Source organism: Calonectris borealis, chromosome W (assembly GCF_964195595.1).
Source record: "Calonectris borealis chromosome W, bCalBor7.hap1.2, whole genome shotgun sequence".
Classification (NCBI taxonomy): domain Eukaryota; kingdom Metazoa; phylum Chordata; class Aves; order Procellariiformes; family Procellariidae; genus Calonectris; species Calonectris borealis.
In genome coordinates, this window is record NC_134351.1 from 31553071 (window position 1) to 31572160 (window position 19090).

Consider the following 19090-nt stretch of genomic DNA (forward strand, 5'->3'; position numbering starts at 1 on the left):
ATGTCTAGGCATTCCCTCTCAACGGGCTTCAAAAGGGACTCACCGAGGACCCAGCGGTCCTCCAAATATCGTAGGCCTGAAAGATCGCAAGCTCTGAGAGGCGTCCCACTCAGAGGGAGATGCTGGGTGCAGCCGCTGCGGTCCAGGAGAGCTCAAAGGGCCTCACTCAGGACCACCGTTTATAGGTTTGCAAGATGGTTGGCTTTAGTCATCCGTAAATTTCCATCCTGGCCACAGTCCCAGGTGGTAATTACTAAAGAATTCTCAAGGTTTCGGTGTTGTTCTGCTGGACACCCGGGCCAGACAGTAGGAGGATGTTCCCAGCCTCAGCTATGCAGAGTTTCTGATACAGTCAAGGAGCGCTCAACTGCCAGACTCAATACACCAAGGCCGAGGTTTCATGGAAATTTCTGAGATCAACAGGCGGCCCAGATCAACAAGTGGCCCAGGGAAGAAGGGGGGTATGAATGCACCACCACAACAAGTCACGTTTATATTACTGTCTGTTAGTAACAAGACGGGTGGCTTATCTGTATTGACACAATCACGGCTGATTTCTTGATTGACGATTAAGATGAGACAGGTGGGCGTTCATGGGAAAGCAAGTATTATCGAAATCTTCAACAGCAGTAGGATGATGTATCTTACTTTCATCTTGGAGTAGGCTGTAAGACAAAAAGGTAGAATAGACTGGTCTCGGTGGGGTTTTCCGGACACGTTACCCAATTAGAAAGAAGGAAAAATCCACTGTGCACTAATTCTATGCTTTGCACCACTGCTATCAGTAGCTTCCCAGGCAAGTGGGCCACGGGGTTTAGTTAGAGTCATAGGTACAGTTCCAATTTGTGGTAAATTTACCATGACAGGTTGTCCTGGTTATAATGCTATCAGATATTTTCTTTCATCAGAAGGTGGAGCATCAAGCTCAGCTTTTGCAAAGAATGCTCGGCTCACAGGGCTCCCAGTTATTTTCCACACTTTAACACATAGAATAATGTTCAACAATAAGCATAGCAGAATAGAAATTAATAAAATTGTTATGGGATGTAAAATCCAATTCAAAGTTCCTGTTGCTGTTGGTGACTATCTAAATAAAACATCCCACCAGTGATGTTCTCCATCCTTCTTCACCTTTTCTAGGACATGATGTATCTTCTCTGCATCATGATGGACCGTAATCAGAGTTCTTTGTCCATTGTTTCGAATCTGGTTTAGCAATTGACTTAGGTCATCATGTTGTAACAGTTTTCGTACTAATGTAAGATTCATTCCAATGGGGGTAGGTAGTAGATCTTGATAAGAGGTATAGCTTGACTGTAGCAATTGATGGGTTGTAACAGGAGCTGAATAATTGAAGTCGCATCCCATAATCTTAGTAAAATTACAAATACAGATATTTGAGTGGTTAGATGTTTCCACAATTACGTTATCTGTAAATATAGAATCACAAAGCGTTCTCATGCAAACACATGCATTTCCAACATATATAAGTACAGTTTCAGGGGTTTCATCAGGATGTATTTCAAAATTACAAACATTTTGTTCAGTGTCAAGACAAATGTCTTGAGCTTTGACGGTATTGCTTTCACAAATAAACCCCTGTTGTTCTCGCACAACACATGCATCGACATCAATAGTTTGCCATTTATTCCCATTTTTTTGGGTCCATACTCTATGTTCTAACGGGTAGAGTACCGTTCCATTGTGATTTAATCCCAGCGCAATGATTGGGTATATGATATATACCGAAGCATTGCGTATTGTCAAAACAAAAGCTGTGACTTTGCTGTCAGTGGAGTCATAAGTAAAATTGACTAGACGCCACCAAGATTGAAATTCTTTTTCAAATTTACTTGCATTATCCCACACTACCTTTCGGATTTCAGTGGGCAAGGTGCCCTCATCACCTTCCCTTATAATAGCTGCCACGGTAGATTGTATCCATAATTGAGCCTGGATGCAGCTAAGAGCTAGAGAAATATTATTTTGGATTGTGCCAAATGTATTTGTGATTAGTTGGTGGTCCCTTTCATTAATTCTTTCCCATGTAGGCAATATATTAGCCAAAAGCCACTGGCTCGTTCCTAATGCTGTCAAAGAAGATTGTAATGGGTGTTCTAATTTATGTAAATCACTTGTTGCCGAATTTATTTTGTTTGCTAAAACTTCAGCATCCATGCTGTTCAATATTCCTAGTCCCGTTCCCAGTTACATCTCTCCTTGATCGTTTTGGAGAGGTGAGGGTTCGTCCATGTAGCCACGCTAACCATCCTGTAAAAGATGTATTCAGGAATGGTGAGCAAGCAGGTTTAATTGTCGAGATATCAACTTGCATTGATAGCTCCACTCGTTTTAGAGACCACAATGGATTAAATAGCACTTGCTGTTGTCCTATGTTCTTGATTATATAGGGATCAATATTATAAATGTGAGGAGACAGTTTGATAGGAGGCTGAGTTGGTGAATATGGTTGTGCGGTATCAATCCTGAATTGAAAACTTAAGCTGGAATGAGAGTTAGGGTTTGTCCAAAGACACATTACAAGTACTGAACGGGATATAGTAAAAGTATACCAACATTCTTGTTTAAAAGAACAAGTATGTATGTTGTCTTTTCCTTCAATGTTGTTTACAACAATGTGTAAGGTTGTTGTCATACATTTAGTATGATTTTCAATTCGGCATCCTATCGAAATGGTGTCTCCTTTGGTTCCCTTTAAGGATGGAATTTGTTGATTTTCATTTTCGTCTTTAATAATGCATTCCTGCCTATGAAAGGTGATGTTATTGTGTAGTGCTATTGCAGATAAATTTAAATTAGATGTAGGTATGTTAAAAGACACATATGCATCAATCCATGGCCACCCTGTCGTACACAAATTCCAAATTTTTTATTCACTAATCATAAAATCAAACAATAGTTCTACACCACAATTACTTCAGAAGCAAAAAGTGAGTACAGGTTGCGTGAAAGTGAAATTGTACCAACAACCTGGTTCTGGTGTCTTATAGCAAGATTTCTCATTGTCTTTACGTTTAGAAAAATCAGTGTAGTATATTTTAATTTCAGTGCGTTTTTTTGTGGGTACATCCATTGATTGCATGGCACCCTATTTTTATTTCTTCCCCTGGTGTGGCTTGAAGTGATAAAATTTGATGAATGTTATTATTATTGTGAGATATCTTAATTTCTTTCTGGTGTAGTGTCTCCCATCTCCATTCATCTTTTGAATATGTCTCATTCCTATGTATAACTAAAATAACAAGGTTCAAGTTTGTCTTCTCTGTTGGTAGGGTTCCTATATTTCCAGTGTAATTTAGTAGTGCATGGTCCCAGGGATCTTGTGTCTGAACTAAAAGTATTATACTTATCTCGACTAAAAGGAAAAATAAAATTGGGTTGGGGAGATGCTGCTGCTGTTGTTGCCATCGGTATAGGTTCATCTTCTCCTGTTTAAAAGAAAAGAAAGAAGACGTTTCGGTGGGGAAGGCCAAACGGGTTACCCCTTTTAGAAAGAAGGAAAAATCCATCTAGTACTGATTCTATGTTTTGCACCACTGCTATCAGTAGCTTCCCAAGCCAGTGGGCCACGGGGTTTAGTTAAAGTCATAGGCACAGTTCCAATTTGTGGTAAATTTACCATAACGGGTTGTCCTGGCTGTAATGTTAGCAGATATTTTCTTTCATCAGTAGGGGGGGGTATTAGATTTAGCTTTTACAAAGAATGCTCAGCTCACAGGGCTTCCAGTGGGTCCGTATGGATTGTTTAATTGATGGAGTACTTCGAAAAGTCGTGTATCCCACCGGACTTCGTGTGGCTTAAGGCTCTGTTTTAATAAGCCATTAGCTCGTTCTATCATCCCATTTGATTGGGAGTAGTAGGGGGTGTGGAATACCCATTGAATCTCTTTCTGTTTTGTCCATTCTTGCACTTCCCTATTTGTGAAATGTGTGCCATTATGACTTTGGATAGCATCAGGAGTAGATAGACTAGAGAACCAAGAAGATAGTCCTCGTACTGTGTTTTTCCCATCAGCTTTTCGGCATTTAGTTGCCATAAGCAGGCCGGAGACTACTTCTACCCCCATGAGGATATATCGATATCCTGCAGAAGATTTTAGTGGCCCAATGTAATCAATTTGCCATGTAGACCACAGAGTCTTTCCCTGACTGATATGTAAGGGGGGTGCTTTAGCAGGGTGATTCGTTCGTAATTTTAATCTACATTGAGGACATTCTGTAAGAATAATTTCACAGGTTTTCCTGTTTAGGGGCCAACCCTTACTTTGTGCAGCAAAATAAAGTGCTTCTTTACCTGTATGACCTAATTTTTGATGTAGCCATTCTCCCTATCGATACCACTCAAAATTTAAGGAATTTCCTACTTTTATTTTTCTAATTTTTGCCAATTCATCTACCTTTTGATTCCAGTTTGTGGCTGGTTCATTATTTTTGGCATGAGCTTTCACCCATCCCATCTTGAATGGAGTGTCTCTGGCTATTTTAAGTAATAGTTGCCAATCTTGAGATCTCCAAACTGGAGATCTATTTACTTCCCAGTTCAGGACTTCCCACTGACAAAGCCACTGTGTGGCACCTGCCCACACGGCATAGGAGTCGACATAGATAACTTTTGCTCCGTTTTGTGCTGCTAGAACAACTGCCCTTAACTCTCCTACTTGTGCACTACCTTCACCTTCTTCTATGATTTGTTTGCCAGTGTTGATGTTTAATGCAGCAGCCTTGTATTGCCATCTGCCATTTATTCTCCTTGCTGAGGCATCGGTAAACCAAATATCTTCTGATGGTGTTCCCTCAGTAAAGGGAGGTGCATTTAAAATAGGTGAGGGTTTAAAAGGTTGTTGTAATGCTAATGGATCTGCATTTATAGGCATCTGTAATTTAGAGAGTTTAGTGTGTCCTTCGGTTAATTTCATTTCCTCTGCAATTCCTGTCAAGTAGGCTTACCATTTTCTGACCGTAGGTTTTTCTGCAACTCCTTCTGGATTGCTTCTAGCAAATTAAATGGTCCTCTGGTTTGCACAGGCTGTCCCTGGTGTATTTTCTCAACTTGTTTCACTACTCGGACTAAAGACAATAGTCCCTTTTCCCTTTTGGAATATCTCCGTTCTGTCTCTTTAAATGCAGTCGAGCTGAATAATAAAGGTCTCTTTGGTCTGTCAGGGCCAGTTTGGAATAGGTTACAGTAAGTACCATATTCAGCAAAACCCCATTCAGCTATAATAGGGTCGTGGGGGTGTACTGGTCCCAATGACTGATATGTTTTTAATTCTTCAATCAGAGATTTTATCACCTCCTTATGTTCTAATTTCCACTCCCAGGGTTTGCCCTTCCATAAAAGTGAATATAATGGACGAGCAATGATAGAAAATCCAGGCACATGCTTTCTCCAGTATCCTAAAGTTCCCATTAACTGTTGTAACTCTTTCCTAGATTGGGGCATTTGCAGCTGTTTGATTTTTCTTAAGGTATCTGGGGGAATCACTGCACTGCCTGCTATCCACCAAGTACCTAAAAACTTTACTTCTCTACTTGGTCCCTGACATTTCTCGGGTGGGATCTCAACTTCTGTTTTATGTAGTGCTTGCCACACTGCTGCTGCCACTTCCCCCACCTTTTCAGGGGAAGTTCCTCCGATTAGAGTACCATCTATATGTTGGTACAGTTTCGCATCTTGTCTGAAAAGTTCAGCAAGTGCAGCATGAGAAATCGTGGGTGAATGCTTATATCCCTGTGGGAGTCTGTTAAAAGTGTATTGTATCCCCTCCCAAGTAATTCTCAAATTTCTCTTTATCTTCTTCCTGCAAGGGGACCATAAAGAACATATCTTTCACATCTAGCACTGCCATCCATGGGTGTGCGGCTGCTTGTAGCAGTTGCAATATTGGGTACTGCAGCCATTAGTGGGGCTGTGTTGGCATTTAAGCGCCGATAATCAATTGTTAGATGCCATCTCCCGTCCGGTTTTTGGACTGGCCAGACCAGTGAATTGTACAGGGAGTGGGGTCTGCTATTACCTCAGAAATTCCATTTCATTTCATGCAGCAGAAATCGGGTATTGCGGTACATTAGTAATTTTTGAATCAGGGAGTGCAGGGGCTGTGCGGAGTACACACACTGTAGCCTCCCAATTTCTATCAGGGTTAGGGTCGACATTTGAACCAAAGGACCACACGCTGCCGTCTGGCAGGCGCCAGGTTTGGCCGTTCAAAACATCGAAACCAAAAATATTTTCATTGTGATCTTTAACTGCAAAGTGAGTAGACGACATGCGCTTCTCGCCCGGGAGCCATAAATTAACTTTCGGAGTTTGCCATATAGCACTTGCTCCATTCACTCTGGTAATTTTAACTCTTTGCCATCTAGGTCATACACCCAGCATCTCGGCATCCTGTTGTGTTAATATTGAAATTTGTGCTCCTGTATCTATTAGGAATTTTACCAATTGTCATCGAGGACCAACTGGAATCAAAATATATGGGCCATTATTATTTATCCATTGATAAGATTCCACTTGCCAGACAGGCAGGCCCAGTTGCCATCCTGGCATTACTCATTTTTTGGCCTCATGCTTTGCAATTCATCCCTAAGTGGGAGGAAAGGGTTATCGCTCTTTCTTGGAGCTGGTGATGGCACCAGAGTATTTGCAGTATGCTCTCTCCTTTTGCCATCATCGCGTTTCTGGAACACTTGGATTAGACTCAGGATAATGCCAGTAGGCTGTCCCTGAATCGCGGCTCTGGGAATGCCTAGTGCCAATGCTTTCCTCCACAGTTCATTTCTCCACTCCTGAGACTTGGTTTAGTTCCTGTTCCCTGCGGGGATGTTTGTTTTACTGGTCGCACTCGATGATCAGGGTCTTGGGTCTGATTTTTCAGCTAATGGATCATCCCACCCCATTTCATGGTGTCGTGGTTTAACCTGGCAGGCAGCCAAATACCACGCAGCCACTCGCTCACTCCCCACCCCTCAGCGGGGCGGGGAGAGAATTGGAAGGGTAAGAGTGAGGAAACAAACTCGTGGGTTGAGATAAAGACAGTTTAATAGAACAGAAAAGGGAAAATAATAATAATAATAAAAAATAATATATATGAGTGATGCACAATGCAATTGCTCACCACCCGCGCTGACCGATAACCAAGTAGCGATCGGTACTTCCTGCATCACGCCTACCATTCATATACTGAGCATGACGTCACATGGTATGGAATATCCCATTAGCCAGCTGGGCTGGCTGTCCTGGCTGTGTTCCCTCATCCCAGTCTTGGCGGGGGGTAGTAGCTTGGTAGCTTCCTGGAGGGTAGTTGTCCTTGACAAGATACTTAGCAACAACTGAAAACATCAGTGTGTTATCAACATTCTTCTCATACTAAATCCAAAACACAGCACTAGGAAGAAATTTTAACTCTATCCCAGCCGAAACCAAGGCACATGGGCACGGTTTACAATGCCGTGCATTAACTCTGCCCAGGTAGGGAGTTGGTTGCAGGGATCATTATCACCTAATCCCTCATTGTGTTCTGTGTCTCTTTTAATTTCGTCCCGTTTTGCAATTAAGTAGGGTTTAAGAACTGCCGGGGCTCCTCTAAGTAGTAGTTTTAGCATCGCATAATCAATTGTAGCAGATACTGGGATATCATTGGATTCTCGTTTATGCATGGGTTGTATGCAGGCAGCTTTTGTGATGGCTGTAGAAAGCTCGTTAAGAGATCTTATGGGGATTATGGAGGGTTCACCTCGCTCCATGGCATCTATTCCCCCAGCCCAATAATAAGCTACCCTGCTGGTGATAGAATGGGATCCATTTGCCAGGTCGGGTCCTAAATTTAAGAGAACTCCCAGACCCCAAAAGCCATTTGCTTCATCTCCACTCAGCAGTATTCGGTCACCGCCACTTAGGCAGACTCGCCACAAATATACTCTGTTTCAGTTTCACCTGGCTTTCTGTCGTATTTTTCTTGTAAATTTGCCAATTGTAACGGATCCCAGGGAGTGATTCGCACAGTATATCGCTGAGCACCACCCCGAGGTCCTTCAGACTGTTCTGTTTTAATGATGGGTCTGGCTTCATGTTCAGGGGGATTTGAGGGAAGCGAAGGATCATCCTCCCCTGGTTCGCTATCGTCGGGGTCACTCCATATGTTCCCATCCCATTCTTCAGGGGATACAATTAATTTCCTAATCTGTACAATGTCAGGGGGATGGGGAGCCCACATAAGCATCATTTCGACCTTTTCTTCCTGTAACTGTTTCTGCAGCTGCTCAATTTTCAAAGACAGTATTAGTTCAGCTTCCTTTCTGCCTTCTATTTCTTCTTTCAGGTCCTGCTCTTTTTTACTGTTATTCTTCCTATCCTGATAAGCAGCTTCTAAACAGGTACCTAGCATTTTGCAAATAATTCCTTTCCCTTTTCCATCCTTTATATGCCCCCTGGCCACCTTTAGCTGTTCTTCCACAGCTTTCCAATCATGCCAGTTATCACGAGCCCATTCTTCTGAGAAGTTGGGACTAGGGTTTACTCCGTAAATAATCGGTGATACTGCTTGCCATCCTGCCAACTACGTCAGTGTCACACAATGAGGGTGGGTGGTGATGGGGGAGCTCCCTTTGCCCGTGGTTGTAGGGGATCGTGCAGCTACTTGTAAAGACCGCTGTGGGGTGCAGGTTGGTACTATATGTGTTTCTTTGTCCTTAGGTCGATGACCTTATAGAACATTTCAAAAAGCTCCGGCTGACTGACTGTCGTGGTTTAACCCCAGCCAAGTAAATAAACCCCACGCAGCCGCTCGATCACCCCCCCACTCCGGTGGGATGGGGGAGAGAATCGGGAGGGCACAAGTAGGAAAACTCCCGGGTTGAGATAAAAACAGTTTAATAATTGAGATAAAACTAAGTAGAACAGTAATAATAACAATGAGAACAACAACAGTAACAAAATATAGAAAGCAGATGATGCGCAATGCAACTGCTCACCGACCACCGACCGTGTGTCACGAACAGGGGGCGAGCCCCCCCACACCCCTGGTTTTTATACTGAGCATGATGCCACATGGTATAGAATATCCCATTGGCCAGCTGGGTCCACCACCCCGGCTGTGCTCCCCCTCCCCTGTGCAAGCATCACCCAGCAACCGCCAAAGCATCAATAGGCCATCAACACTCCTTTCACACCAAACCCAAAACACAGCACACCCCCCAAGCTACTGGGAAGAAAGTTAACTCTGTCCCAGCCGGAACCAGGACACTCTTACTCTGTATTAAATCAAGAATTAATACCTGTGGATGAGGATTTTGTGACTGTGATAGGAGCTACCGGCCAACAAGAGAAAGCTTTCTTTTTACAGCCGCTAAAATACAAGTTAGGAAAACAAATAGGGATACATAAGTTTTTGTATATGCCAAATTCTACAAAATCCCTATTGGGGCAGGATTTATTAGAACAATTGGGAGCACAAATAACATTCAAAAGGGATAGAATGGAATTTAAAATTAAAACTGAACAATTAATCAAAGTCTTAAGTCTGGCTCTAATACAAGCTGAAAAAACAAAACAAATACTCCAAGAAATTTTAGATCAGGTATATCCAGGGGTGTGGGCCTCCGGTATACCTGGAAAAGCCAAAAATGCAGCACCAATAAAGACAGAATTAAAGCCAGGGGCTGGCCCAGTTAGAATTAAACAGTATCCATTGAGGCTAGAAGATCGAAAGGGAATAAAAGAAATAATTGATAATTTCTTGCAATTCAGACTACTTGTGGAATGTGAGTCAGAGTATAATACTCCTATCTTACCTGTGAAAAAGCCGGATGGCAGAAGTTACAGATTGGTTCAAGATTTGAGAGGAATAAACAAAATTGTAGACGACTTGCACCCTGTGGTAGCGAATCCTTATACATTGCTAACTAAATTAAAGAATAGTCAGATATGGTTTACCATACCGGACTTAAAGGATGCCTTTTTCTGTCTGACCCTGGCAAAAGAAAGCCGAAAATTATTTGCATTTGAGTGGGAAAATCCCAATACAGGAAGAAAGACCCAATTGACCTGGACAGTGTTACCCCAAGGATTCAAGAATAGTCCTACTATCTTTGGTAATCAATTAGCACGAGAGATTGAAACTTGGAATCCCCCATCACAAGATGGCACTCTGTTACAATATGTAGATGACCTTTTAATTGCTACAGAAACAGAAGAAGAATGTGTGCAATGGACTGTAAGTTTGCTTAACTTTTTGGGATTACGTGGATATCGAGTCTCTCAACAGAAAGCTCAGCTGATACAATCACAAGTGACATATCTTGGATTTGAAATCTCGGGAGGACAAAGAGAACTTGGACCAGAACGAAAAGAAGCTATTTGCTGCACACCGGAACCCAGGATGGTAAAAGAACTCAGAACCTTTCTTGGAATGACAGGTTGGTGTAGATTATGGATATATAATTATGGACTTTTAGTGAAACCACTGTATGAACTACTGAAAGAAAATCTGTTAAAACTAGTTTGGATGGGGGAAGCAAAGAACTAGTTTGGATGGGGGAAGCAAAGAGGACATTTCAACAGTTAAAAATGGAACTTATGAGAGCCCCGGCTTTAGGCCTCCCAGATATTTCAAAACCCTTTTGGTTGTTTTCTCATGAAAGACAGGGCATAGCGCTGGGAGTGCTTGCTCAACAATTAGGACCCTACAAGAGAGCGGTTGCATACTTCTCCAAACAACTAGATGAAGTGAGTAAAGGATGGCCCGGATGCCTGCGAGCAGTGGCAGCGGTCATCCTCAACATTCAGGAAGCTCGCAAGTTTACTATGGGTCAGAAAATAATGGTATTGGTCTCTCATACAGTTTCAGCAGTATTAGAACAAAAGGGGAGTCACTGGCTTTCTCCTTCTCGATTTTTGAAATACCAAGCTATTTTGGTAGAGCAGGATGATGTTAACATACAGACTACTAATATTGTAAACCCAGCATCTTTCCTCAGTGGAGATACCTCAGAACCTGTGATGCATGACTGTTTAGAGACAATGGAAGCTGTCTATTCCAGTCGACCGGACCTGAAAGAAGAACCACTGGAGGATGCTGAGGACTCATGGTTCACAGACGGGAGCAGCTTTGCGAAGCAAGAAGAACGTAAGGCTGGGTATGCTGTGACTACCACCCATAAGGTAATAGAGGCTAAATCTTTACCTGTTGGGACATCTGCACAGAAGGCCGAAATAATTGCTTTGACTCGAGCCCTAGAATTGTCAAAAGGGAAGAAAATTAATATATGGACTGATTCTAAATATGCCTTTGGAGTGGTACATGCCCACGGAGCCATTTGGAAAGAACGAGGATTGCTTACAGCCCAAGGAAAACAGATAAAACATGCAAAAGAAATTTTACAACTCCTAGAAGCTGTAAAATTGCCAGAGAAAGTGGCTATTATGCATCGCAGAGGACACCAAAAAGGTAACACTGAACAGGAAATTGGAAATAAATTGGCAGATCATGAGGCCAGACAAGTCGCAGAAAAGATGGAAGTTGAGGCATTGGCTTTGATTCCAGATGGTAAATTTCAAGTATTAAAATTAAATTTAGGCTCTGAAAGATATTCAAAGGAAGATAGGAATTTGATTGACGACTTAGGAGGGAAAGAAAAAGATGACGGATGGGTATATACACCAGATGAACGTATTATAATACCCTCCAGAATATTGTGGAAATTAATTTTAGATGAGCACAGCAAAACTCATTGGGGAGCAGATGCTTTGTACAAGGATCTAAACAAAAGAATAGTAGGTCGCAATTTGTATACTGTGGTGAAACAAGTGACGCAGCAGTGTGAAATTTGTTTGAAAAATAACCCTAATACAACCAATAGGGTACAGGTAGGGACAATTGGAAAGGGTAACATCCCAGGGCAACAATGGCAAATAGACTTTTCCGAACTCCCAAGAAAAGGAGGGTATCGGTACTTGTTAGTGTTAACAGATGCATTCTCAGGTTGGCCAGAAGCTTTCCCTTGCTGAACAAATAAAGCTCGAGAAGTCATCCGAGTATTGCTGAATGAAATTATACCCCGATTTGGAATATCAGCAGTAATATTGGCTTGCGGAAACCGGACTCCACAATCTATGAGATTGTAAAGTAGGTATGTTTATTCAGCGCTGGGCAGCACGGGGGGGTAGTCCCACCAAAGTCGTGCGCGCCTCAATGCGGCACTTACCATAAATATATACAGTAAAACATTACATATTCATAGAGTTTCGTAATACGCCAAAAAGTATTTCCCACCATTTGTGTTCTCCATCCTTCTTTACCCACTTTAGAACTTCTTTTATTTTGTCTACGTTATCAAGGTCTCCTTTCCATTGTTTTTAACTTCTTCTAGTATCCGTGTTAAATCGTGATGTTGTAGTAATTCCTTCGTTCAAGCTAAATCCATCCCGAGGGATGTAGGTGTCAATTCATGGAATAATGTATAATTAGATTTAAGAACCTGATGGGATATGACTGGAGTTATATAATTAAAGTCACACCCAATGATTTTAGTAAAATTGCAAATGCAAAAATTTGAGTGATTTTTAGTATCTACCTTCGTGTCCTCTACAGATATAAAACTACAGGTAGTTCTCAAACATACGCAACCTTTGCCAGTGTATATTAATATGGTTTTAAGGTCGGCATTGGGGCAAATTTCAAAATGACAAACTTTCTGATCAGTGTCAAGACAAATATCTTGCGTATCGATAGCATTATTCTCACAAATGAACCCTTGTTGTTCTCGTACAATGCAAGATTCTAAATCTACAGTCTGCCATTCATTCCCCGTTTTTCGAGCCCATGCCCTATGTTCAAAAGGGTAATGTAGAGTCTTGTTGTGATTCAGTCCTAACGCTATAATAGGGTGGATCACATATACTGTAGCTTTGCTAATAGTTAATACAAAAGCCTCGACTGTGTTTGTAGCAGGATCATAAGTAAAATTCACTAAATTCCACCAAGACTGAAGTTTCTTTTCAAAGTCATTTGCGTTGTCCCAAATTATTTTCCGAATTTCAGTGGGGAAGATTCCCTCTTCACGCTCTCTTAGGATTGAAGCAGTTACTGATTGCATCTACAATTGTGCCTGAATACAGCTGAGAGCTAGAGAAACATTATTTTGGAGCCCACCAAGTGCATTCATGATTATCTCATGGTCTCCTATGTTTATTCTTTCCCAATCAGGTAACACTTTTGACACAAGCCACTGATGGGTTCCCAGAGCCAATAGGGAAGATAGTAAAGGCTGGTGTAATTTTGTCAGCTCGGTAGTAGAGGCAGCCAATTTATTCATTATTACCTCTGCGTCAATGCTATTTAGGACCCCTAACCCTGTACCTAAAATACCAGTTAAGTCTCTTGATATTCGTCTTTTATGCAGCCAGGTAGTCCACCCCTCGTAAGAGGTTTGCAAAAAAGGAGAACAGGCCGGTTGAATTTCTGAGACATTGTTCTGCATTTGTAATTTAACTTGTTTGAGGGACCAATCCGGGTTAAACAGCATTTGTTGTTGTCCTGTATTCCTTATTACATACGGCCCGACTTCATACACTCTAGGTTTGAGCTTGAGTGCATGAGGTGTGACCGGTGTGACCGTTGCAAAAGGCCTTGTCACAGCATTTACCCTAAATCTAAATGAGAGTCCAATGTTATCCCTGGCCCAGAGACAAACCGCCTCAGTGGTTCGTATTAGTGTGAAGTTATGCCAACATTCTAATTCCCTTCCGGTACAGGCCGTTATGTTATCTGGAGGGCAGACTGTATTCGTAATGCAGACCTCCTTGGTTTTAGGACAGACTTCTGTGGTATCATCTATGGGACAGATGTTTCGATTACTAATCTGGGGTGCCTTTTTATGGGTAGTAGTCCCATTAGTCATTCGGCATCCTACTTTGATTTCTTGTCCTACAGTCCCCTGGAGTTGATGAGTTTCTGTAGTGTTACCCCATTCCCCTCTCAAGTATACCTGGCTTCCGTGTATGACCACGGTAGATAGATTTAAGCCTCTTAGATCAGACGATTTCCCCACGGATCCGGTATATTTGATATAAGCCTGAGACCAAAGCTGCTTAGTATTATCCCGGCTAGAAGTGCTTTCCCACCCCCAAATCATAATTATGACCGTGAAAAAAATAATTTTCCCGGTTGGGCTTGCGTGACCTTCCATGGAGATTTGTGTGCCTTCTTCACTCTGGTATGACGGATCCAGGCGCTCTGTTCTTTGATTTTGATTGCTGTGAAGGAGGTGAGGAGTACTTGGAATGGTCCTTCCCACTGCGGCTCCAAAGTTTTCTCTGCAAGAGACTTTACATACACATAGTCTCCAGGTTGTATATTATGTACAGGCCCATCCAAACCCCTGCTTCGAGTCCCAACCACATATTTCTCAACCTTCCTGAGTTGTTTCCCCAATGCAACCATGTAGGAGGTCATGATTTCATCCCCGACTTGTGTGGACATCCTTTTCTGTACTCTATAGGGTCGTCCGTACAAGATTTCAAAAGGGCTCAGTCCTTCCTTTGCTCTTGGCCTAGTTCGTATGCGCAAAAGAGCCAAAGGAAGAGACTGAGGCCAGGCCAAGTTAGTTTCCTGTCCCAATTTCACAATCTGCTGTTTGATTAAGTGGTTCATTTTTTCTACTTGGCCACTCGACTGAGGGCGATATGGGGTATGAAGCTGCCAATCTATGCCCAAATGGTGGCTAATTTGTTGTACTACTTTGGAGATGAAATGTGGTCCTCTGTCAGAAGATGTGGTTGCTGGAACCCCAAAACGTGGTATTATTTCTTGTATTAATATTTTAGTTACCTCCCGAGCCTTGGCTGTCCTGGTAGGGAATGCCTCTGGCCAACCTGAAAAGGTGTCAGTTAATACCAATATCGATACCCCCCTTTTCTTGGGAGTTCTGAAAAATCGATCTGCCATTGTTGCCCAGGCCCATTGCCTTTTCCAATTTGGCCCATTTCTGGTTTGGGGGTATTCTTGGGATTCGTCTGGAGACAGAGATCGCACTGCTGTGTCACTTGCCTTACAGTAGTGTATAGATTCCTAGCTACGATTTCTTTGATTAGTTGTTTATATAGGGCCTCCGCCCCCCCCCAGTGCCTTTTTCTATGTTCTTCCCTTATCAGAGACCATGTTAGATAGGAGGGAATGATTAGTTTCCCTTGTGGGGTGAGAGCCCACCCCTCCTTATTGTATGACCCTTCTAGATCTGTGATAAGCTTCTGATCTTCTTTTGTATATTCTGGCTTACCTTCTAGGGAGATTCGCCCGTCAGGGACTAAAGCCCCTTCTATTTTTACCTTTGCCTTGGCTGCCTGTTTTGCCTCTCTGTCCGCCAGCTCCTTTCCCCTTTCCAATTCCGAGCTCACTTTCTGGTGTGCCTTGATGTGTATAATTGCCACATTCTCAGGGAGTTGTACTGCCTCCAACAGTCTCAAAATTTCCTCTGCGTGTTTAATATTCTTTCCTTGAGAGCTCAATAACCCTCTCTCTTTCCAGATTGCCCCATGTGCGTGCACAACTCCGAAGGCATATCTTGAGTCTGTATAAATGTTCACAATTTTTCCTTGGGCCAATTCCAAGGCATGGGTTAGAGCGATTATCTCCGCTTTCTGTGCCGAGGTATTTAGGGGCAAAGGCCTTGATTCTATTATCTCCTGACGAGTGGTAATAGCGTATCCCGCGTATCTTTTACCACTCAGGACATAGCTGCTTCCGTCTGTGAACCAGTTTTCTCTGTCTTCTATGGGGCTGTCTTTCAGATCTGGCCGGCTTGCATATGTTGCTTCAATGGTTTCTAAGTAGTCATGATGCACTGGTTCTCCTGTGTTTCCCTCTAGGAAGGAAGCTGGGTTGGCAATGTTAGTGACTATTATTTCCACATCATCCTGTTCTACCAATATAGCCTGATATCTTAGAAATCTTTGTTGAGAAAGCCAATGTCCACCCTTCGCTTCCAGTACTGCAGATACTGTATGGGACACCAGCACAGTCATTTTCTGACCCAGAGTGAATTTTCGGGCTTCTTGTATGTTTAGTATTACAGCTGCGACTGCCCGCAAGCATCCAGGCCAGCCCTTCGCAGTTGTATCCAACTGTTTGGAAAAGTAGGCAACTGCTCGTCGATCGGGACCCAAATTCTGTGCTAGTATCCCCAGAGCAACCCCTTGTTTTTCGTGGGAAAAGAGGAGAAATGGCTTACTCACATCTGGGAGCCCCAAGGCTGGAGCTGACATCAAGGCTTTCTTTAGTTTCTCAAAGGCTCGTACAGCCTGGTTGTTCCATTCAAGGTGTCCCTGGCTGGTAGTTATTAGGGCATATAATGGTTTGACAAGCAGTCCATAATTATAAATCCACAGCCGACACCACCCAGTCATTCCCAAGAAAGTCCATAACTCTTTCACTGTTTGAGGTCTCTGGGTTTGGCAGATTGCCTCTTTGCGGGCTTGTCCCAAAGTTCTTTCCCCAGCACTGATTTCATAGCCTAAATAAATCACTTTGCGCTGTATTACTTGGGCTTTCTTCTTAGACACCCGGTACCCTTGGAGCCCCAAGAAATTTAATAGACTCACCGTCCAGGTGATACAATCGTTCTCTGTTTCAGTGGCAATCAGGATATCGTCCACGTATTGTAGCAGTTTTCCTTTTTCAGACAGGATTTCCCATGATTCCAAGTCCTTCGCAGGCTGATTGCCAAAAATGGTAGGGCTATTTTTGAATCCTTGTGGCAACACCGTCCAGGTGAGTTGAGTCTTGCGACCGGTTTTGGGGTTTTCCCATTCGAATGCAAACAATCTTTGGCTGGCTTCATGGAGAGGGAGGCAAAAGAAGGCATCTTTCAAGTCTATAACAGTAAACCAGGCTAATTCAGGTGTTAGTGTAGTCAACAGAGTATATGGATTCGCCACCACGGGGTAGAGATCCTCAGTTACCTTGTTTACGGCCCGTAGATCCTGGACCACACGGTACGACCCGTCAGGCTTACGAACTGGTAATATGGGTGTGTTAAAATTAGACTCACATTCTTTCAATAGTCCCAATTGTAAAAATTTTTCGATTATCGGCCGAATCCCTTCTCTATCTTCTCTATTTAGGGGATATTGCTTAATCCTTACTGATTGTTGGTTTCCCTTTTTAAGTTTAACTTCAACAGGTAATGCATTCTTTGCTCTTCCGGGTATATCGGTAGCCCATACCCCAGGGTATACCTGATTTAAGACTTCCTCCCTAATTTCTCCTTTTATGGAAGGACTGGTTAAGAATAAACCCAGGATTTGAATGTATTGTTGATCTTTTACTTTCAGAGAAATTTCTCCTTTTTCAAATATAATTTTTGCACCTAATTGTTCTAGCAAGTCTCTTCCCAATAGGGCCTTTGGAGAGTTGGGCATATATAAAAATCTGTGAATTCCCCATTGTTTTCCCAGTTTATATTTCAAAGGTTTACAGAAATACGCCTTTTCACTTTGGCCAGTTGCCCCCTTTACCATGATGTAATCGTTCTCCAGGGGTATCAAGGCTTGATTCAAAACTGAGTATGTTGCCCCTGTATCAACTAAAAATTCTACCTCTTGTTGTTCCTTCCCTAGCTTTATTATAACCAGTGGATCCCCTAGGGTGGATTCCCCAGGTTCCCATCAGTCCTTTTTCACATGAGCTACCACTTTCCTTGCCTGATAACTTCGTCCTCTTCCCCTATTCATCGGACATTCTCCTTTCCAATGACCAAACTTCTTGCATCGTGCACATTGATTTTTTTCGAAGCGAGGCGGTTCTCGCCTAGGTCTCCTTTCCTCTTTTTTCCTTACAACTGCCACTATTCTCCTTTGTACCAGCCTGTATCCTTCTTCCCTGTTACTAAATACTCTCCATGCTTCATCTAGCAACACTTCCAAATTTCTACTTTCTGTAGTGTGTAGCTTCTGGAGCTTGCGCCTAATGTCCCCTGTGGACTGACCCAAAACCAGAGAGACTAACTGTTGTATTCCTACCTCGGATCCAGGATCCAGCGGTGTGTTACGGCGCATTGCATCCCTCAGTCAATCCAGGAATTCAGATGGGGACTTGGAGGGACCTTGCTTAACTGCATATAGAGCTGACCAGTTTATGGTTTTGGGTATAGCCTTTTCCATTCCTCTCGAAATCCACTCCTGATACCCCTGTAGTTTTACCATTTCTGCAGATCTGTTCGCATCCCATTTTGGATCTTGTAGAGGGAAATATTCCTTAACATCCCCTCCTGTAGTCTTATAGTAATCATCAGCCAAACTCCCTGCTGTTTTTAAAATCAATTGCTTTTCTGTTTCAGTCATATAGTCTAATAATAATTGTATGTCCTTCCAATCAGGGTTATGTTGTTTCACAATAAACTGAAAATGTTTAGTTACACTGATCGGATCACTCCTATAATCCTTCGCAACCCTTTTCCATTCCCCTAAATCAGTAGTGGAAAAAGGTACCTTGATTAGCATCGTCCCGCCATCAGGCGCCACCGCCTCTCGAAGAGGTGCCTGTAAGGCTGCTGGGGCAGTTTTCTTTCTGGTACAGGACGATACAGGACTGTCCGGAGGGGTAGAAGTTTCGTCTGAGTCCGCATCCTGTTTTTGTGGTCGAGGGGGAGGCTTAAACAGGTCAGTTAGCTCTGGTTCCGGCACCTGGTGAACCCTACAGTGCAGGGTACCCTCCTACCATACGGGGACTATGCTGCACACCAGACGTCTCTGCGCAATTTACCAGCAGCCCCGGCCACGCGTACAACTTACAGGCCCCTCTCCTAAAACATACCTTTCCTTTCCGTGGACTCAGGAGGTTCTTGTCTACTCCCACGGTGAGCGGCTGGCAGCGGAGTCCCCTCCGAGGAAGTGCTCGGGGCGCGCCCAGGAGTGTCCGCTCCTCAGCCAATCCCGCGGTGAAGCAGAGTCTCCTGCCTGGCTCGCCAAAACTGACTTGCGGAAACCGGACTCCACAATCTATGAGATTGTAAAGTAGGTATGTTTATTCAGCGCTGGGCAGCACGGGGGAGTAGTCCCACCAAAGTCGTGCGC

At 43.1% G+C, this 19090-nt stretch overlaps 1 long non-coding RNA gene across 1 annotated transcript; it reads right to left on the reverse strand.

Annotated features, from left to right (window-relative positions):
- Nucleotides 1–486: 486 nt before the first annotated feature.
- LOC142075104 (uncharacterized) lies at nt 487–19061 on the reverse strand. The gene is made up of 3 exons (XR_012670778.1): nt 18831–19061; nt 11205–11254; nt 487–665 (listed from the first exon to the last, which is right to left on the reverse strand). It is a non-coding gene; the product is annotated as an uncharacterized LOC142075104 (long non-coding RNA).
- Nucleotides 19062–19090: the final 29 nt, after the last annotated feature.